Source organism: Macaca mulatta, chromosome 18 (assembly GCF_049350105.2).
Source record: "Macaca mulatta isolate MMU2019108-1 chromosome 18, T2T-MMU8v2.0, whole genome shotgun sequence".
In the NCBI taxonomy this organism is placed as follows: Eukaryota; Metazoa; Chordata; class Mammalia; order Primates; family Cercopithecidae; genus Macaca; species Macaca mulatta.
The window spans coordinates 4,213,933-4,236,614 of record NC_133423.1 but is presented as its reverse complement, the minus strand read 5'-3'; the positions used below and the strand labels follow the sequence as shown (position 1 = coordinate 4,236,614).

The following is a 22,682-nucleotide window of genomic DNA, read 5'->3' as shown; positions in this document are numbered from 1 at the left end:
ATACTAAGTGAACTAATGTAGGAACAGAAAACGAAATACTGCATGTACTCATGAGTGAGAAGTAAACATCCAGCACATGAACACAAAGAAGGGAACAACAGACACTGGGGCCTCCTTAATGATGGAGGATGGGAGGAGGGAGAGGATCAGAAACCGACCCACTCATTACCTGGGTGATGACGTCATCTGTACACCACACCCCCATGACATGCAGTTTACCTACACAACAAACCTGCACATGTACTCCTGAACCTAAAAGTTAAAAGAAACCTTCTCTTAGCGAGTAGTGATGGCTTCATTTAAATTAGTTGGGGACTAGAAAGAGGCAATGATTTATCCTCACTGTGAAAGGTCCTGGCCATGTGTAATGAATGGGCCCTGTGAGCGTGTGTACATGTATGTGTGTGTGTGTGTCCACACTGCTGGGTTCCTAACCCTGAGATGCCCTGATGGCACTTGGAGTGGGGGGTACGGAGGTGGCTCCCCCTCAGAGGCAGAGGGCTGGGTGTCAGGTTCAGAGTTAACAGTTTAGTTGAATGGGAAGTAAACTGTGTGTCACCAAGTCGCATTTTGCTTGTGTGTAACTCAGCGTTTCTGTAACCGCAGGTACTGGGCTGGTTGCCGTAGCCTCACTCCTGGGTACTAGGGAGGATGAGGAGGCCCCCACGGGGCCTTCTCTCTCTCCGCAGCCACATTGCCGGCTCTCCCTACACGGACCCAGGATTCATCCTGTCCATTCTGTTGGCCACAGGGCATTTTTGTTTTGTTGATTTTTATTTTCTCAAGGACGGGAGGTGACACTCCAGACAGCAGCATTAGTGTTTCCTCCCAAAAAGAAATATATATTTTTAACAAGGGACGATCGTTCTCTTCAATATCCAGTTTCTTAACCTTTTTCTTAGCATCCTAACCTGTGAGAAGAACTGTGTGAAAAATTCTGGAGCTTTCCTCTCCCAGGGACAACTGGAGGCCTTGAGGATTGAAAGAGAAAGCGTCGGAACCCCGGCCCTCGGAGGAGCCTCTCAGGCTTGTCATCCAAGTGCTAGTCCTGAAGAGAAAAGAAGGTATCCCCAGGTGCCCCGCCCATCCCCTCAGCAGGGACTGTGGTGCCCCGTCCTCTCCATCGTCCTCCAGCCTCTGGGACCCAGCTCCAGCCCTCCTGCACCATACTGGCCTTGCATAAATGTCTCAGATGCAGGGAAGAAGCTTTGGCCACTTCTGAGACCTGTGACCCTCTTCCGAGCAGGGCGTGGAGAACGCTTTGCTGACTGTGGGTGAGTTTGCAGGTTGCTGTGATGGGTCTGTAGTGATGACCCCAGGCCGCTCCTGCTGAGGACACCCGGGACGCACAAGCACGAGCTGGGCGATCCCGGCCACCCGAGGGCTTGGCTGCTGTGCGACCAGACAGGAGAAAGGGCGTGGGCCTGAGCGTGCAGTCCGTGGGAAGGGACTCTCCCTGGGCAAGGCCTGGAGAAACGTCCTTGCTGAATAAATGATGCTCTTTTCTCTGAATGTGTGGAGCAACACGCAGCTGATTATGAATTTCAACGTCCCAGATACCTCACAGGGAAGAGGGTAAATGTAAGAATCATAGAGAGGAGACATCTCATCAAAACCCAGCACGTTCTCCTGGGGGACAATCTGCTCCACGGGAACCCGGAGCTTTGTCCGTTTTGTTCACTAGATGCACGGCGTATGCTCCATACATGTGCTGAGTGTTGTGTAATCCTGGTCAACAGATTAGTGAGTTCTGGCTTGGGTAAGCTGGGGTGGGCTCTGATGGTCTAATCACCACCACAACAGAGCCAAACTCAAGTTTCTGGATGGACAAGTCTGGAATATGGTGCTTCTATCAGGACACCGTGGGGTCAGCATCTGTTCTGCCCCAGAGCCAGCCACTTCCTCAGTGGGGTGGGTTCATTCTGCAACAGACCTGGTTTTGGTCTGCCCTGCCCATGCTCCGCGAGGCCACTGTTCCCCCGCAGACATGCCAGTCGCCGGTGTCCATGCTGTGTGGACGCCTCTCTGCCTCCTGAGGTCCCTGGGGCGGCTCAGCTCCCAGTGGCTGCTACGTCTGTGTGGTGTCCAGTTCAGCATCTCTCACTCTGGGTGAGATGGGCAGGGCCGTCCTGAGACAGGACAGGTGCGCTCCTGCCGCTGACACCAGAGTCCCAAAGGTACCTGTCCATGGGGTGGCGGGGACCATGCCCACTGACGCAGGAGCTGCACTCAAAACCAGTAAATGCGGCCGGGTGTGGGGGCTCACACCTGTAATCCCAGCACTTTGGGAGGTGGAGGTGGGTGGATCACGAGGTCAAGAGATCAAAACCATCCTGGCCAACATGGTGAAACCCCGTCTCTACTAAAAATACAAAAATTAGCTGACCGTGGTGGCGCACGTCTGTGGTCCCAACTACTCGGGAGGCTGAGGCAGGAGAATCACTTGAACCCGGGAGGAGGAGCTTGCAGTGAGCCAAGATCACTGCACTCCAACCTGGCAACAGAGCGAGACTCCATCAAAAAAAAAAAGAAAACCATTAAATGCTGATCAAACTAGCATGAGTCATGTCAGTGTTTTGAAGGCAGCTGAGTCATCTTTGTCTGGATCCCCTGTGTTTGTAATAAAAGACTGGTTTTCCTTACATGTGAGTGAGGAACTGGTTCTGGGATGACAGAAATGGCAGAACACAACAGAGGCAAGAGCTGTCCGGCTGTGAGGACCCAGCTTTCTGTGGCGGTGCCTCTCATTAGGCCCTTTGCACCTTCAATCTATCAGTAGGACCAAAGATTTCCCTTCTAGAGGATTAATGGCTACATAAAAATAATACTTTTAGAGGCTACAGAATCCAATGACAATTTTCTCCAGATGACTTTCCAAAAGTCTTTAGAAAATGTGAATTTCTGAATAGACTTTAGAACAGGTGTCACTGAGAAGACTGGAAGTAGCCTTCTCCAGGTTTAACTTTTTTTTAATCGTGGAATTTCAAGTAAGGTGATCTGGGTTCAGAATTTCAATGGCATGATCTTAGGTGAATCATCTGGCTTGTCTAAACCTGAGTTCCCTCTTGCAAACTAAGAAAGTGACTCATATCGGCTATATGCAATTTGAAATGATTTGTACAATGATCAGTGCTAAAATGTGCCAGCAAAATGCTCTGAATGACATCACATCGGTGAATTCTCTAATAAAACAATAGTGGTCCATGTCTAGGACATGAGGTCCCTCAACTTCTCTCATTTACATATTGGGCGCTTATCCTTCAATATGTGTAGTCAGAATTCATGGCTATTGTCCTTAATTCTTTCTTAAAGGTAGTAACAATAATGTCAATTCATTTCTTGAATAATGAAAAAGCAATTTGCCATTTATATGGCGTTACTGAATGGTTCACAGACTATAATGGTGGACGCAGTTGATGTTAAAGAGACTTCGGTTAGAATTCCATCTCAGCTGCTTCCTAGCTCTGTTACCTTGGGCATATCCCTTGGCCTCTTCACCTTCCATTTCTGCGTCTGCAAAATGGACATATTCATACCGATTTGGCAAGATTCCTGCTGGGGGTTAGTGATCGAGATCATCTGCGTGCAACCTCCTAACAGGATCTCCAGGGCGTCTGGTCTTGTGCAGAGCTCACGTCTCTGTGGGCTCCTTGTCTTGCCTCTCAAAGCTAGATGTTAGGTGTCAGGAGGTGTTGGCCTCCTGAGAGCTAGAATATTGCCTTCCAAATTTTCCAAAGCTTTTTAACATATTAGGAAGCCTAAGATATGTTAGCCAGAGTGATAAGTCAATTTCACTAATCTCGAAGGTTTGAAAAAAAAAATTGCTGATTCATTTGGTTTGCTGAGTACCGACTTTCAGTATTTTTGTGCTAAAGAAGATTTATTTAACATTTTATCATTTAATTAAAGAAAGCATGTTTATAATCAGTTTGTGCCTGTTCCAAATTGTCCCTTTGTCTTCCCAGACTTTGTCAGAAATTCCCTTTCTTGGAGGAAAAATGCTTTTGTGCAGGCAACATTTCTTAGATGTTTTTGTACTTAGAGTTTGACTTGAGGATATTTATGGACGGGTCTCAGATTTCAGAGTGTGGGAGGAGAAGAGGTCTGGCCAGTGAGGAGGCGGCTTTGCTCGGGTCATTTGCATCTCGCCGCCTAGGTTCCAGCAGTTCCATCACGTTGGTGAAATATATCCTTTGGGGGATGTCACGGCTTTGGTTAAGATTTCCTTTTACTCCTTAGCTGCTAGCGCAGTTTTGATGATAGCTGTTTCACATGTGCGTGTGGCACTCGTGTGGGTAGAGCTGTCAGAAGACTATAAAGTCTCAACCATCCTATGATTGCTTGCACCTGAGGAAGACGGAATGACAATGAATATTCTGTGCCATTGTATTCCTTTGCTCATTCATACACTGATTTATGGCTCCTTGTTTTCCTTTGGCTCAAGGTGACATCAGTACCTACAAAAAAGGAAAATATATGTGAGAATGCTTTTCTAGCAAAATCCTTGTTTGCAAAGGTAATGATGTTCTAAAACTGGAAAAAATGCAACTCAGGCAAAAGGAAGGAAGAAACTCTAACGTGACTTTTTCTTCCCAGCTTTTGTGGGTAGTAAAGTTTTTCTCAACATGCTATCAGATTCGTTCCATTATTTACAAGTATTTTTGACACAGAAAAAAGTTTCGTGTTTTATATTTCGCAATGCAATTTGATCATCTTCCGCTGTTCCAGATGGTGGCTTGCACCATGCAATCAGACTGGATCTTATACAAAAATCCATTCCAAACCCTGAATAAAGGGCCAGGCCCAGAGAAGGACTTGTGTATCGATTGCCACAGGAACATTACAGGAACGTGCCTCCTAGGCTTGGACACTGTGGAATTCAGGGAGCAATTCTAGTTAGGAATAGTAGGGAGACAAATAATTTTGTTTTTCTTTCTTTCTTTCTTTCTTTCCCTTCCTTCCTTCCTTCCTTCCTTCTTTCCTTCCCTTCCTTCCCTTCCCTCCCGCCCGCCCGCCCTCCCTCCCTCCCTCCCTCCCTCCCTTCCTTCCTTCCTTCCTTCCTTCCTTCCTTCCTTCCTTCCTTCCTTCCTTTTTGAGATGGAGTCTCACTCTGTCACCCAGGCTGGAGTGCAGTGGCACGATCTCGGCTTACTGCAAGCTCCACCTCCCGGGTTCAAGCGATTCTCCTGCCTCAGTCTCCCAAGTAGCTGGGACCACAGGCATGTGCTACCACACCTGGCTGATTTTTTTGTATTTTTAGTAGAGACGGGGTTTCACCATGTTGGCCAGGATCGCATCAATGTCTTGACCTGGTGATCCACCCACCTCGCCCTACCAAAGTGCTGGGATTACAGGCGTGAGCCACCACGCCCTGCCGTGACTGGACTTTCTGATGTGGCGCTGTGTCTGGACTCGCACTTTCCTTGGATCCCACCTCTCTAGAGGACAGGGAGCGTGCTGGGGGTTCCTAAAGGCCAGCAAAGAAAGCAGGGGTTTCTTTCTCTGGGGGACTTCGGAGGAGGTGGCCACTGGTCTGAGAAAGTGTAAGTGTGGGTTGGGACTTCGGTCAACTGGGACTTAACTGTGCCCCTCAGACTGGTGTGCGTGCAGTCTCACTTCTGCTGGGTCTGAAGAGGGAGGCCCTGCACCAAAGCCACGTTCCTAAGACGCAGGGTGGAGGTGAGAGGTGGCATCCCATGGGGAGAGCTTGTCTCCTAAAGACTGGTCCCTCTGTTGAAAGAGAGTGTCCTCTCCCCTTATTTCCTGAGAAGCTGCCCAGGAGGGCTCCCTGCTTCCCTCTGGGCTTCACATTGGCCACGGGGACCAGGAGGAGCCCCCCTTCTCCCTTCCCCTACTTGTCTCTCTCTCTTTCTCTCTGTCTCTTTGTCTCTGTTTCGCTCTGTCTCTGTCTCTCTATGCCTCTCACTCTTTCTCTTTCTGTTTCTCGTTGTCTTTGTTTCTGTCTCTTTCTCCCTCTCTCTATCTCTCTCCCCCATTCCCCTGCCTCTCTGTCTCTCTTTGTCTCTCTCTCTCCCTCTCTGTCTCTCTCTCACTGTCTCTGTCTCTTTCTCTGTCTCTCTCTCCCTCTCTCTGTCTCTGTCTCTCTCTCTCTCTGTCTCTCTCTCTGTCTCCGTCTCTCTCTCTCTCTCTCTCTCTCTCTCTCTCTCTCTCTCTCAGGGTGTGGTGCATTCTCTGACCCTCCCCTCCCCTCCTTACCTTTTGGCTGGCAGGTGGAGAGACAGCTAGTGGCTCTTCTGTGGCCCATCTTGGGATGTGGCCCTGGGCAGTACTCACTGGAGGTGGACAGGACAGCACTTGCCACCGAGGGCCCAGCAATCGACTCAGGTTGCCCGTGTGCAGAGAGAGGTGGAAAGTCAGTTTCCTCTTCTGCATTAGTTTCCCAAGACTCTGCCACAACAGAGCATCACAGAGTGCGAGTCCTAAACAAGAGGAATTTATTCCCCCACAGGTGTAGGGAGGAGAGGTCCAAGATCAAGGACCGAGGGTGGGTTCCTCCCAAGGGCAGGGCGGGAGAATCTTTCTAGGTGCCTCTCCTAGTTTGTGGTGGCTGCTGGCACTCTTGGGCATTCCTTTGTGTGAGGAAGCGTCCCCTGGTCCCTGCCTTCATCTTCATAGGGCCTTCTTCCTATGCGCATGTCTGTCCCCATGGCCACAATTTCCCTTTCCGTAAGGACACAGTCATGTTGGATTAGGGCCCACCCTAATGACCGCATGTTAACTTCATCATCTGCAAAGATGCTATTTCCACAGAAGGCCACACGCAGAGGTACTGGGGAAATCATCCAGCCCGTAATGACTGCCAAGGTATGCTCTGAGCCTGGCTCACCTGGGAGGGGCTCCAGAACATGGGGCAGTGGCCACTCAGGTGGTGAATGGACAGGAACACACCCCCTGCAGACACCCCACAGTTTGGCCTATGGTCCTTGGATCGGGGCAGCGATGCGTGAAGGTGGATATTGTTATGACTCTAAAACCACACCGCAGGCCGGGCGCGGTGGCTCACGCCTGTAATCACAGCACTTTGGGAGGCTGAGGTGGGCGGATCACGAAGTCAGGAGATCGAGATCATCCTGGCTAACACGGTGAAACCCCGTCTCTACTAAAAATAGAAAAAATTAGCCGGGTGTGGTGGTGAGCGCCTGTAGTCCCAGCTACTTGGGAAGCTGAGGCAGGAGAATGGCATGAACCCGGGAGGCGGAACTTGCAGTGAACTGAGATCGCACCACTGCACTCCAACGTGGACGACAGAGAGAGACTCCGTCTCAAAAAAAAAAAAAAACAAAAAACAAAAAACCCACACTGCCGTCCTGCCCTCAGTTCCACCTCAGAGCTAAAAGGGTCCCATGATGCAGTTCTTGAAGTACCCATGGTGACAGCCCACTGGATGAACCCACAATGCACCCCACAGTGTGTCGGGCTGGAGCATCCTTGCTGTAAGGGTCCCCCTGCCTGAGCAGCTCTCACAGCTCTCACCCTGCAGATGAGACACGCGGGTCTACCACCCAGCCAGGATGTGCAGAGGGGTGGCTGGGGTCTCAGTGGAAGGGAAGGTGGCTGCTGTCTTTCCTAGGGCTGGGAGCTTTGAAAAAGGGGAAGACTTGTAAGAGTCCCCACTCACTCAGCTGAATGCAGCTCTTGGGGGACTGGTGGCCAGCCCACAGGGTAAGAACTGCATTGCAGAGGCCGAAGCCCAGGATAAGGTTCACAGGGCATTCTGAATTTCCACCTAGCATGGGCTCCAAGCACCGTGCTTGAATTTGAAATATCAAGAGTATCGGAGCTTGTGGAACTGATAACAGGTGAAGCGTTTTTCTTTCTTGGCTGGCAGAGGATAAAGTGCAGTAGTATTTGTCTGTGCATGGCTGTCTTTTTCAAATGAGGAGGGGAGCGGGAGGCATGGAAAGGAGATGGTTTGTCCCTAGCGAACTACATTCCAGAATGTTCTCTCCGAGGTTGCAGCCCTTCCTTGGCTGGAAAGCTGTGTGACTCTCCCATACTCTCTGAACAGAGGCATCTTCATGGTAGGCTTGCGGCTGTAGTCTTTCCTGCGGATTTGTGCCAGAGCTGTTTGTACCAGGGGCTTGTTGCAACTCATCTTGCAAGGGGAAATCCAAAACTCAGAAATGACACAGCATTTTAGAGGTGGTGGCAAGGCAGGAACAGGATAATGGAAGAGAGATTCAAGGTCCACACAGCACTTAGTGTTTTTTGTTTTGTTTTTAACTTATTGGGGGAATAAACTATTAGATTTTTATAACATATATTTTGGGTTTTTTGTTTGTTTGTTTGTTTGTTTGGAGATGGAGTTTTGCTCTTGTTGCCCAGGCTGGAGTGCAATGGTGCGATTTTGACTCACTGCAACATCCTCCTCCCGGGTTCAAGCGATTCTCCTGCCTCAGCCTCCTGAGTAGCTGGGATTACAGGCATGCGCCACCATGCCTGGCTAATTTTAGTAAAGACGGGATTTCACCACATTGGCCAGGCTGGCCTCGAACTCCTGACCTCAGATGATCTGCCCACCTCAGCTTCCCAAAGTGCCGGAATTGCAGGCATGAGCCACTGTGCCCAGCCTGTAATGTAACATATATTTGGACTCACAGGGCTCATGATAAAATGTGGGAGGTTCTGAGTTTCATGCCTCCTCCCACGCTGCGTTCTGATATTTTCCTTGTGCTTCCACATCTGCTCCCTCCAATGAGGTGGAAAGTGTGGGTATGACGGGGTGGCCTCCAGCCACTGGGGGAAACTCTCCTACAATGAGCGTGGCTTGTAGCCAGGTCAGAGAGACTGTGGGGGCCATGGCATGGTGGCGACATCTAGCAAGAATTAGAAGGAAAGACACACCCACAGGTCATGTTCACTTGTTGGCTGAGAGCAGTTTTCCTGGCTCATGTGCAGAGTGTCAAGGTTAGCAGACCTCAATGCCATTGGTGAATCCCTTCGCAATGTTTGCATGAGGAGAATCCCGTAGCTGCACAACTGATTTATTCCGTTTGTCGTTGGTGTCATCATCGTCACCCTCTGTTTTCCCGTCCTCATCTCTGGCTTTGTGCATTACGATGAAAGTCGTGAGATGCGGTGTGAGTCTGGGCTCCGTCATGTGGGCGCTGGTGAAAGCTGGCACGCAAGTTACTCCACCTGTGGGCTCCGGCGTCCTCAGTCTGAACATGAAAGGACTAACACCTTTGTCTATGACCCAGAATGGCTGTGGGAATTAAACAAGATGAAAACAGGTGGAAATCGAAGCTGTTCAGTTTGCCCCCCAGAATGGACACTGAGACCAGTGTGTGTGCTGGGGAGTCACAGGTCTCACTCTTGGGAGGACGCCTGCACTGAGTGAAGAGGGAGCCGAGGGAGGAGTCTAACCGGCCAGCAGCTGCAGCCAAGGCCTCTGCCCTTTCCATGGGAGTTCTGGACCTGGAGTTGGGGGGGCCTTCAAAGCGGCCCCGAACAAAGGCGAAGGGACGAGCCTTTGTACCCGTCCTGCAGGCTGTTCAGTGGAGATGATGCAGCCTTGGTGAGGCCACGGCTCTGCATATGTCCATTTCAAACACAACAGCAAAGCTTACAGGCAATTTGGGATTTCATGAAGTCAATGAAAGTGACATTGGAGAATTGCTCAGGACTTTCCCACGGTCACTGGCACACAGTTAACTACAATTAGCAATTAAAGAGCAGTTAATCACTATGGAAAGTGGCACAACAGCATCGAGAGATGTGCATCTGTGCAGCTCCGGTTAAAGACGCCTTTGAGAAAAATGATACAGCGATACAAGAGTTTTACAGATGTGACCTTTTGTGGGGGAGTGCTGAAAGCTGGGGGGTGTGTCATCCTCCTGGCTTAGAATCGTGTTGGAAAAATTACTCCAGAAAAGCAGTAACACTGAAAGCCTTCTTTGTTGAATCTAAGGATTATTGCATAATTATAACTTACATTTTATTTAAACTAAAATAAATGTATAATTAGGTTTTATTTGGTTTCAAGGTAGAACCACCAACTGACCTTTTTTTCATTATTTACTATGAAAGTTTTATTCTTGTTTAAAGTGGATTTTCCCTTACATAGCCTTTTCCTGGGAACATGTATCCTGAGAGGACATCAACACCAGCCTCTCCTGCCATGTCTTAGGTCAAACTCAGTCCCCTCTGAGGGCCTCACCTGATGTCACATCTGGATAAGAAAGTGGGACACGCTGTGGAAGTCTCAGTTTTGGTATCCTGCAGGAAGAGTCAGTATCTAGACAGGATTAGCCATCACATCCCCAAGAATGAGCTATGGCTAGATTTCTTCTGCTGAAGATGAACGACGTCTGCCTGCGAGTCAGCTCTGGAGGGTAAGAAAATCTAGGCTTGGGAAGGTCAGATGGAAAGAGTGGGATCTCTAAAGTCTCAGAATTTCTATCCCAGCTTCAATTTGGCATTTCCTCAGTTGTTCCATCAAGAAATGAGAAAATGACAACATAAAATTGTCATATATGGCAAATTATGCATAAATGTAAAATGACAGCACTGCAGTTTCTGAAAACATTAAGATTCCTAAATAAACACCTGGGGCATTGAGATAGATTGTGAGAAATAATACATAAAAGCGGAGGCATGAAGGAGACCATAGGCCTCAGATGGCAACAAAGTGTAGTGAAACCATCCTGCATTCGGCGGGGCACGATGGTTCACGCCTGTAATCATCCTGCATTCGGCGGGGCGTGATGGCTCACGCCTGTAATCCCAGCACTTTGGGAGGCGGGTGGATCATGAGGTCAGGAGATGGAGACCATCCTGGCCAACATGGTGAAACCCCCTCTCTACTAAAAACACAAAAATTAGCTGGGCATGGTGGCACGTGCCTATAGTCCCAGCTACTTGGGAGGCTGAGGCAGGAGAATCGCTTGAACCCAGGAGTCGGAGGTTGCAGTGGGCCAAGAGCACACCACTGCACTCCAACCTGGCGACAGAGCCAGACTCTGTCTCAAAAAAGAAAAGAAAAAAGAAAACCATCCTGCGTTCACCTCGGTGTTAACCTTGGGTAGCCTGTTTCCCTGATAATAGCTTAGATACTTGCATGCGGTGAGAAAGAGGGGGAAGGGAGGTGTGGGGCAAAGAGTTAGAGTAGCTTTAGTGCATTGTGAAATTTCTACTGCGACACAATAAAAAATACCATGGTCAAACATAGGAAGGATACAGGGGCATGCATTTCAGCAGAAGTAATGTGAACCTACAAATTTTTTTATAGCATTGAGGTGGGTGGGTACTAATACGTTCAGGTTCAGGATTACCTAAAAATTACCTTTCATGGCCAGGTGCGGTGGCTTATGCCTGTAATCCCAGCACTTTGGGAGGCCAAGATGGGCAGATCACCTGAGGTCAGCAGTTCGAGACCAGCCTGGCCAACATGGTGAAACCCTGTCTCTACTAAAAATACAAAAATTAGCCAGGCGTGGTGGTGGGTGCCTGTAATCCCAGCTATTCGGGAGGCTGAGGCAGGAGAATGGCTTGAACCCTGGAGGTAGAGATTGCAGTGAGCCAAGATTGTGCCACTGCACTCCAGCCTGGGCGACAAAGCAAGACTTTATCTTAAATAAATAAATAAATACAAATAAAAATGACCTTGCTTAAAAACAAACTCAAATATTTCATTTTCCAAGGTTAACTAGGGACCTATTTAGGTTGCAGAATAGAGAAATGACACACAAGGGCAGAAATCTGCTGTTAAGGTTGAAACGGAGGCTGAGATGCAGATGGGAGAGAAAAGCTTCTGAGAGTGAGCAAGTGCAGCTCCAGAAGCTGGTCCCATCAGTGCCTCTGACCCAGGAGTCAGGGCGTGGTCACCGGGAACTTCAGAGCGGCTGACTACTGAGGACTTGAGGGTTAGAGTCATTTTTATGTGAACTGCAAGAACATCATCTGCAGGCTAGAGCTGCCAAGGCAGGTGGAGCTCCAGGGCTAGGCATACACAGGGCCCTGCTAAGGGTGTGGGGCCCAGAGCAGAGTCAGGTCCAACACAGGCTGTGTTTGCCTGCAATTGACAAGATAAGCTATAGAACTGAGCTGTAACCATGAAGGTGGAAGATGAATCCCAGCAAAGGGATGACCGTGGAGAGGCGTTTCCATCACTTCCTACTTTCCCTGTTGGGGAGGCAGGGATTCACTTCCTGGGACTACAAGGATGTCCCAACAAACAGCAACTGACACTGAGCAGATGAAATGGACAACAGTTTATTCCTCACAGCCCAGGGAGGAAGACGCCACATGCCACACGGGGCCACACAGGGTTGTGTGTGGGAGCAGAGTGAATCAGCAGGGCTGGGGGAGGTAGCTTTGTAGTATCGAGGGTGGGGGCGTGGCCCCTGGTTCCTATGGGGGTGTGTTGCCCTGTTTGAATAATTCCATGGCTGGTCCCGCTCAAGGATTAGCATGAACTGTGCCTGGTCCCCACGGGAAGGACGGCTGTTCGGTCAGGGGACATTATCCACAGGAGTGGGTGGGGATGGGAACTTGTGTCTAGGTCATTCGAGGCCCTCCCAGTTTTTTTTCTTTCCTTCTTTTTTTTTTTTTTTTTTTTTCCAGACAGAGTTTCGCTCTTCTTGTGCAGGCGGGAGTGCAGTGGCGCTATCTCAGCTAACTGCAACCTATGTCTTCCAGTTTCAAGTGATTCTCCTGCCTCAGCCTCCCGAGTAGCTGGGATTACAGGTACTCGCCACCACGACCAGCTAATTTTTGCATTTTTAGTAGAGACGCGGTTTCACCAAGTTGGCCAGACTGGTCTCCAACTCCTGACCTCGTGATCCGCCTGCCTGAGCCTCCCAAAGTGCTGGGATTATAGGCGTGAGCCACCACGCCCAGCCCAGCCCTCCCAGTTTTACCAGATGTCAAGGGAGCACATCATATTGGATCTTAATTTTAGATCTGCCACAGGCAGCTACAGTGAGTGTGTTACTCCTCACTACCCAGATGCCTGAGGCCACTGTGCAGAAGTGGCCTGGACAGGATAGCTGGAGCACCATGAAACCTGGTGGCCCCAGCTAAGGCATCCCAGCGACAACAGTTTATGAGTCACATGTCTGGGAATATGACCTGATTCCCAAGCCAGTGGATTTGAGTTGGCCAGGTGGGTGGAAGGGAGTAAATAAAAGCAGGTTGAAGCAATGCCTCTGGCCTTTGCTGGGCTGGATTGTGCTGAGGCTTCTGTAGGGAGGCCTTCGGTGAAAAAGGACCAAAAACCTGGGATTGAGAGAAGCAGGAGAAAGAAGAAAGAAAGAAGATAATTTGGCTTCCTGGTGGAAGAACTGGATCAGGAATTAAAACATTTGTGTTCAGCCTTCACTCTACCTTGGGCAAGACAGTCATTGCTGAGTCACTGTTTCCTGGTCAGCAAATGGAATCATGATAACACCAGCACACTTGTGAAAATAAAATGAGAGAAGTGAGATATTAGGAAATACTTTTCAGATGTAAGACATTGCTGTTAATAAGGCATTATCATGTGCACTTGGCTTCAACTGATTTTATTATGAATGTGAAAATGTATTTTAAGCAACTAGTTCTGAACAATAAGCTAAAGGGTACTTTTTGGTTTTATTTTGCTTTTAAAGATAGCTTGTGTCTTCTGAGTGCTCTCTAAAAGAATGAAAATAGAAATAATATACTTTTTTAGTTGGGCTGTTTTGTAGGAGGCAGCTCATTACAAAAAAAGAAAACTACAGAACTGTATCTCTCATGAACATATAAATGCAAAAATCCTCAACAAAATATTGTAAATTACATAAAAAGAATCAAATGTATAAAAATGTGTAAAAAATATAAAAAGAATTATATACCATGAACAGGTGGGATTTACCCCAGGTATGCAAGGCTGGATCAACTTTCAAAAATCAATTCATGTAACCCATCACATCGACAGGCTAAAGAAGAAAAATCACATGATCATAACAATAGCTGCGGAAAAATATTTGACAAAATCAAACACCCATTCATGATAACTGCTAGCAAACTAGGAATGAAGGGGAACATCTTTAACTTGCTTTACAAAAACCCTAACAGCTAACGTCACACGTAATGGTGAGGAACTCAAAGCTTTCCTGCTAATATCAGGAACAAGGCAAAGATATCCCCTCTCACCACTGCTTTTCAACATTGTAAGTCTTAGTTAACGCATTAAGACAGGAAAAGGAAATAAAAGGCATACAGATCGGGAGGGAAGAAATAAAACTGTCTTTTTCACATATGACATGATCATCTATGTAGAAAATCTGAAAGAATCAACAAAAAAATTCCTGGAACTAATAAATGATTATAGCAAGGTTGCAGGATACAAGGTTAATATATGAAAGTAAATTGCTTTCCCATATACCAGCAATGAACAAGTGAGATTTGAAATTAAAAACACAATAATATTTACATTAGCACCCCAAAAATGAAATCTATATGACAGAAACTATAAATCTCTGATGAAAGGTATCAAAGAATTAAATAAATGGAGAGATATTCCATGCTCATGGATAGGAATACTCAATATTGTCAAGATATCAGTTCTTCCCAACTTGATCCAAGATTCAATGCAATCCCAACCAAAATCCCAGAAAGTTATTTTGTGGATATTGGCCAACTGATTCTAAAGTGCATATGGAGAGACAAGAGGCCCAAAATAACCAATTCAGTATTGAAGGAGAAGAACAAAGTTGGAAGACTAATGCTATAGTAACCAAGGTGTGTGGTATTAGCAAAATAAAGATAGAACAGAGTAGAGAGCCCAGAAATAGACCCACATAAAAATACTCAACTGATCTTTGACAAAGGAGCAAAAGCAATACGATAGAGCTAAGATAAAATGGTACTGGAACAAGCGGACATTGTCATGCCAAAAAGTAAATCTAGACACAGACCTTATACCCTTCCCAAAGATTAACTCAAAATAGGCCATATACATAAATGTAAAATGCAAAATTATAAAGTTCCTAGAAGATAACATAGAAGAGAACCTAGATGACCATGGGTATGGTGAGGACGTTTTAGAGACACCAGAGGCACAATCCATAAAATAAATAATTGATAAGCTGAACTTCTCTAAAATGAAACACTTCCGCTCTGTGAAAGACAATGCTAAAAGAATGAAAAGACAGGCCACAGACTGGGAGAAAATATTTGTAAAAAACACACTTGATAAATGACTGTTATCCAAAATATACAAAGAACTCTTGAAGTTAATAACAGGAGAACAAGAAACATACTGGAAAATGAGCAAAAGGCTTTAACAAACACCCTGCCAAAGAAGATATATAGAAGGATGGTAGATAAGCTCCACATTACATGTCCTCAGGAAAATGTAAATAAAAGCAACAGTGAGACACCACGACATACCTATGAGAATGGCTGCATCCAGACCACTGACAACAGCAAATGCTGGCAAGGATGTGGAGCAACAGGAACTCTCATGCATCGCTGGTGGGATGCAAAATGGTACAGCCACTTTGGAAGACAGTTTGGCAGTTTCTTACAAACAAAAACCTACCCTCGCCATATGTTCCTTGAGATTTACCCAACGGAGCTGGAAACTTTTTGTGTCCACATAAAAACCTTCACTTGGATGTTTATAGCAGCTTTATTCTTAATTGTCAAAACTTGGAAGCAATCAAGATGTATTTCAGTAGGTGAAGAGATAAACTGGTACATCCAGACAATGGAATATCATTTAACACTAAAAAGAAATGAGCAACCAAGTCATGAAAAGACACAGAGCGAACCTTAAATGCATATTACTAAGTGAAAAGAGTCAATCTGAAGAGACTACACACTGCGTGATTCCAACTAGAGGACATTCTGGAAAAGGCAAAACTGTGAAGACAGCAAAAACAAATCAGTGGTTGTCAGGGGTTAGAGGGAAGGGGTTATTTTTAGGACAATGAAACTACTCTGTATACTGTAAGAGTGAATATATGTCATTATGCATTTGTCCAAACTCATAGGATGTATAACATGCAGAGTGAGCTCCAGTGTAAACCATGGACTTTGGGGGATCACGATGGGTCAGTGGACGTTCATTGGTTGTAATAAATGTACTCTCTGGTGGCGGATTTGATGGTGGGGGAGGCTGTGCATACTTGGGGAGAGGGTGTATAATCTCTGTGCCCTCTGCTCAATTTTGCTGTGATCCTAAAACTGCTCTAAAAAATAAAGTTTATTAATTTGAAACATTACCAAAGTAAAATAAAAAATAATGTTGGAGAATTACATTTAGAGTACGATAATGCACCCCATGTACACACAAACACAAAGGAGCAAGGTGCACAGAATTGTATGGGGAAATAGACAAGGCCCACAAGGGTAGCTAGTGGGACCCCCCTGGGGAAGGGGGAGAGGACCAATGTTGGACAGCAGTCAAGGGAACTTTATCTGTAATATTATATTTTTTAAGGAGAAGGAATTTTTTTTTTCTTCTTTTTTTTTTTTTTTTTTTTGAGATGGAGTTTCGCTCTTGTCACCCAGGCTGGAATGCAATGGTACGATCTCGGCTCATTGCAACCTCCGCCTCCTGGGTTCAAGTGATTCTCCTGCCTCAGCCTCCTGAATAGCTGGGATTACAGGCATGTGCCACCGTGCCCAACTAATTTTTTTATTTTTTGTAGAGATGGGGTTTCACCTCGAACTCCTGACCTCAGGTGATCCGCCCAGCTTGGCCTCCCAAAGTGCTGGGATTAAAGGTGTGAATCACTGTGTCCAACAGAAATTATAACTTCTATACTTTACTAGTAATTAGAGATAAAAGAATGAAATGAGCTATTGCCTGCAAAAAACAAGAAAACCCAGTTATATAGTTGCAACTGTCAGTATCCAGATATAGCAGATACTATACATCTCCTATAAATAACAGCAGCAAACAAACAAACAGGAAAATAAAAGAGACATGTAGCTCCTACACCTTTATGACAGCTATTGGCTTAGTGGCCAAAATGATTCTGGCACAAGTTGGTAGGGCATGGGAAACTTGATGGAATTGGGCTGTTTATTAAAATAAAAAGGTAATTCTTTTCCAAGGTGAAGGCCTTGGAGCTTGAACTTCTCAGAGTAAAGAAGTAGTGACTTTTGCCTTTTATTTGTTCCTGGGTTTTCAGAAACCAGGAATATCACTTCATTTCCATGTCCTTCTAAAAGCCAGGAAGGTGAGGTGCAAGAGAATGACTCCAGGAGAATTTGTCCTCCTCCTAGATCTTTCTTTTTTTAAAATGGAACTTTTGTGTTTGTCCTGAGATATTGCAGCGGCTGCTGTGTCTCCAAGTTGGAGTTAGTCTCCTTCGAGACCCAGAAAATACATTGTTCTGTGCGAGAGTTCTTTAGTGTCCACGGCCACGTGCTCATCTGGCTTTGTGTTGGTGACATTGACACATGAATCTCACATCTCCGTGGTTTGAAACTGCTGACCACCAAAATGTCTTTTACACACAGATACACTGAGAGAGACTCAGGACACTCAGACATTTTGTTTCTTTGGTTTAAGGGCCATAAGTAACTAAAACGAGTTGATTTCTGCCTTTATCAGCTCAGAAGTGGGGCTTTTAAAGAGGCAGGGGCTGGGGAATTGGCTGTAAGGCTGTCCACTTAGATTTGGGGCCAAGATTTTCTTTCCAGAAACTTCATGCATAACTGACAGGTTTCAGGAATCGAATAGTGAGTGTGTTCTCTGGAGTCCCTGATTTAAGAGGGTTGTTTTTCTACCCCTGAGATAACGTGTTTCTCCAGACTCTACCTGTGCGGCTGACCCCGCCTCTGCTCCAGGCTTTCCCTTCCTCCTCCCCCTCCTCTTCCTCCTTCCCCGCGGTTCCACCTGGTGCCCTGGCGGGGGATCCAGGCCGCACCACTGCAGATGACAGAAATAAACACGTACCTCAGGGCAGGTGCCACAAGGTGGAAGTTTTTAGTGTTTTTCTTTGGGCAAAAAAGAAAAACTGGAAAATGGCCAACGAACCTGCTTTCTTTCCCCCTGGTTTCTCGCAGCTGAGCAGTCGTGGGGCTGAGCTGCTTGGGAGCGGCTTCAGTCCCTGGTCCTAGCGAGCCACGCGCTGGTTCTGACTCGGGCACCAACAGCGGCTGCTGTTCGACTCCGCGGTGCTGCCTCCCCGGGGCCGAGGGAGACGCCCCGCCCGCAGGCTTCCCCGCTTGAGGGCGCCCGGGGGTGCTGGCGCCGGGACTGACTCCACACCGGGGGGCTGGAGGGGACGAAGGGTGGGGTCCCCCCACCTACAGGGGTGCTGCCCGAGAAACGCCCGCCAGCCTCCATCCTGCTTCTAAAACAGGGGTGAGGCGGGGAAGCCGCTGATTCCTGACGGGTCTTCCCGGCCATGCGCCCTCCAGGCGGAGAGAGGAGGCGCTCAGGCAGGCCCAGGGGCCCCGCTTAGGAAATGCTCAGGCCCTTTTTAGTTTTCTACCAGGTGACCAGGTGCTAACTGCCCCCGGAATGTTTACAATGTACCCTAGTGGTGCTGGAGCGTGTGCCTCGGACACACAGAAATAACAGCGGGCTCCTTGGTGCCAGGCAAGGGCGAGCCCAGGAGCCTGCCAAGCCCTCCCTCCTCACCAGGCTCCCTGTGCTGCGCCCGGAGAATAACCAGAGAGCGCACAAGGCTCCTGGCATAGCTGCCTCTCCGTCAGGGCAGGCCGCCGCCGCCACGGTTCCCTTGCTCTCCCTCCTTCGCGCATCGCTCTTCGTGCAGCAGGTTTCTATTGCTCTGCCACGTCCGAGGCCTCTGTTCCAGGCAAGGTGGGTCAGGGAGGGGATATAGGGCAGAGGGCCTGTTTTCAAGGACTTCCAATCCAGCTGGGAAGGCAAGACCTGCGCACAGAAGTCAAACATCATATAAGACAGTGATGCGTGGTGGTCTAGGGCGGAGCCGGTGGATCAGGCCTGGAGAACCTGCTCATGTTGGCCAAACACCTCTGGAACCTGCTCACTACTGAAGCATTTCCGGGACCTGGTTTCCATTGGAAACACTACTGGAAGATGTGATGCTTTGACTTACTTCGTTTGAGGTGTAAATGGCTCACACTGGATCCTTTCTTCATCTGTTATTGCATTTCCCTGCAAGTTGCTGAGGAATTTTCAAAGGAGATTTCTTCCTAAGGACAGGTCTTCATGGGGGAGCTGCATTTAGATCCTCAAGCAGCTGAAGGCCAAGACACAGCCAGCTAGCGCTGGGGCAGCCGGAGTCCTCACCAACTTACCTGATTTCTCTAGGACTGGCTCTGTGATTGCAGAACCGTGGATTCCTAAGGCCGCGTCTGTCTGTCCTTCACCAGGCCAGCGCCGCTGAGGAGCATGCAGCCTCCTGTGCTCCTGCACGCAGGAGGGAAGCAGAAAACACGGACCAGGTGCTCACGGGAAAGCAGGTGCTGCGGGCAGGTGGTGGTCAGCGGCCAACAGGATGGGGCAATTTAAGTGGCTCCCTTGAGCAGCCCCAGCCCCAGAGGGAGCCTTGCTGGTGTGGGACACCTGAGACAGGCGGAGCAGGCACCAGCTGGACCTGTGGGACTGGACTCAGGTGCTGGCATCAGGAGCTTCCTGCTGGATCAGTGGCTGGGTGTGGAACTGGTGGCCTGCCAGGGCTCAGGGACATATCTTGCCGGTCTGGCCACTCCTCTTGAGGGCCTTTTGTGCAGTGGTCAGCATGGTTGTGGGTGTTGACAGGGCATTCGTCCACCTCCTCAGCCAGTGTGAGCATTTACATTGGCTCATGAATTGGGAGGTGCCCACCTGGGCCTCTGGGGGGGTGGGGTGGCCATGGGCAGAAGGGCTGCTTGGTGGCAGTCTGTGGGATTGTGACCCAGCAATAACAGAGGGACAAACAGCAGCCAGCGCAGTCCATGGCCATCCAGAGCTTTGCCATCCACGGGCTGTGCTCAGGAGTCCCTGGCTCACAGGATTCAGGAGCCCCCGCTCTCCTTCACTGATGGTGATCAGACTCAGCAGCCCTAGCTAATGTAGCAAAACGGCCCTCAGCCTGCTCCGAGGCTCTCCTGCTCAACCCATTCACAGCTCCTCCTGTTAATAAGAAACATCTTCGTTCACAAGGAGAAGGCGTCGGTCTTCAGCCCCCTCTCTGAAAATCTCAAACAATTAGAGAAGATCGACTGGGCACGGTGGCTCAAGCCTGTAATCCCAGCACTTTGGGAGGCTGAGACGGGCGGATCACAAGGTCAGGAGATCGAGACCATCCTGGCTAACACGGTGAAACCCCGTCTCTACTAAAAAATACAAAAAACTAGCCAGGCGAGGTAGCGGGCACCTGTAGTCCCAGCTACTCGGGAGGCTGAGGCAGGAGAATGGTGTAAACCCGGGAGGCGGAGCTTGCAGTGAGCTGAGATCTGGCCACTGCACTCCAGCCTGGGCGACAGAGCAAGACTCCATCTCAAAAAAAAAAAAAAAAAAATTAGAGAAGATCAATGGAGACACATTTTTTTTTACTCTTTTTTTCTTTCGTTTAACATTGAGTATCTCTTCTGCAAAAATGATAAAGTATTTTATTCTTGTGTCTGTAATACATGTGGATGCTTCACTGCATTCACTAAATTACTTATCTGGTTATTTGTTTTTGTTAATGAGCTGCCACATATGAGGATTTTTACCTTTGGAAGAGAGTGTGGGCTTTTAGAAAACCCAGGACTATGGAAAAAGGTTGAGTCCCTAGAAACTAGGATACACAGGTTCAGTGAATCACTCCTTGAATGCCTAGCATGTACAAGGCACTCTCTATCTAGTTTTGCAAAAACACGACTCTCCACCACCACCGACGTGACAGTAGCCTGAGAAGTCACCTTAGACCTGAGCAGGAGCTAATGATGGTGAATTACTGTCCCCACCACTGCGGGAGCTCCTGCACCCAGCCTTGAGCAGATCTCATCTTCATGCATTCTTTCCTCCTCAGTCACATTCTGCTGTGCTTACTCTTCCTTTCATCCATGTTCAAGAACCTGTTCATTTCTTCCTGCTCTTGCTTCCTTCGTGTGTCCTTCCTCCCTCCTCACGCACACCTGCTTAGGCAGAATGCAAACAGAAGCACAGAGAAGATACAGCCTGTTGGACTTCAGTCGGAGACATCCCTGATATGAAATCTGACTTCTTTTTTTTCCAAAAGATGATGCTGAAGATGGAGCTGAAGAATTGCTTCCTGCAGGGAGCCTTCCATGATGGACCACATTACACCATCATCAATGTTCTACTGTCTGTCTTCTTGCTGCCAGGGAACTATTTGTCACCTAGTAGGTTGTCAGTGGAAATACGAGTTCACATCCTGGGTTCGAAAACCAAAATTTCACTTGCCTTTCTTACGTGTAGAATAAATAGACCTTTATCTAAGGACCTGAGTGCCTCAGAACACATAGTCTTCTTTTTGCTGTCAAGGAACCCCTGAGAAGATGCTGAGTTTACTTGAAAATTGATTTCAAATTATTTCTTGTATGTTCATTTTCACGTGGTATCACTCTTTCCAACTCAACCAGCTCTTGAGGGGCAGGAATTATTCATGTATCTATAGATCATCTCCCACCCCATATTGCTGGTGTAATGTCTGGATTTCTGTTTCTCTGAACAGAAACACTTCATTAAGAGAAGTTCTGGAAATGGAACTGCCTACTTAGTTTTGTCCACTCTGATCACTGGAATATTGACGTTCATATTCTGCTTTGCTGGACACAATCCAGGAATTTTTGTGTTAATAGCATCTGGAGGAGTTCTTAGATTATTTATTAAGATAAAAGAAATTGTTAAGGATGCCTTGAAAATGCACTCATTAGAATATACAGGCTCATTAAAGAAACAGTTAGAAATGAACTGGAATTAGTTACCTGGAACCTAATGTTGTCTCTGCCAGTTACTAGCTTAGTTAATTGAGAAAGTTCTCTTCTGGCCTTCAATTTCCTCATCTTTCAAAGAAGGGAGTTGGAGTAGAAACGCTTTGGTGTGATGAAATAAACATTACATTTACAATCATAGCAGGTTCCCAATAAGCATTTACAAGACGAGTTCATGAATTTGGGCTTACATCCAGTCTCTAGCTGTGTGTCTTACTAGTAGTGAGAAGGAAATTATTAATTTATCAAGAATCACAGCTTTTCTTCTACTCAACGGAAATAACAATACCTGCATAATAAGGTGGTGGCAAAGGCGCTAGCAGCTAGTGAATATGGGCATACGATATGGATCTGTTATCTAGTACAATATGGATCTGTTATCTAGAGTACACAACAGGTGCTCAGTCCACATGACAGTTGCATTGACATAAAGGCATCAAAACCCTAAATACTCAGTGATGGATTAGAGACACTGGTTCTTTACGGATTATCTTGGGTGGTCGTAGACGCCTGTGAGGTGTTGTGGATGAATGACCATCTCCAGGACGCCAGTACACGCGTGGGGGACCCATGGTTACAGACTCTATCCTGTGAGTAATCAGAGCTCATCCTAAGAAATCTGAGGTGTCACCCAGGTGTTCCTGGATGCATTTCTGCCATCGGGAGTGACACTGCTTTATCTGCAGAGTAGTGGGAGCCATTGAGAGGTTCTTCCATTTGCCGAAGTCTCCCAGGATGTTGACTCAGATCAAATTCACTCTGCCAAAGGTCATCCTCCTGACTCACGTCCGGGTATCCCCATGCCCCCTGAAAGGCACCTACAGTGA

The 22,682-nt window shown here is 47.6% G+C and overlaps 1 long non-coding RNA gene across 3 annotated transcripts; it reads right to left on the bottom strand.

Moving 5' to 3' along the window:
- Window positions 1–755: 755 nt before the first annotated feature.
- On the bottom strand, window positions 756–22,252 carry LOC144336474 (uncharacterized). 3 transcript variants are annotated; one of them, XR_013408323.1, is made up of 6 exons: window positions 17,978–22,252; window positions 17,759–17,869; window positions 15,376–15,456; window positions 13,348–13,418; window positions 6,217–13,239; window positions 756–4,457 (listed from the first exon to the last, which is right to left on the bottom strand). It is a non-coding gene; the product is annotated as an uncharacterized LOC144336474 (long non-coding RNA). The 3 variants fall into 3 exon arrangements; XR_013408321.1 differs by having other exon boundaries at window positions 15,376–17,869; XR_013408322.1 differs by having other exon boundaries at window positions 15,376–22,252.
- Between the last annotated feature and the right edge of the window lie 430 nt (window positions 22,253–22,682).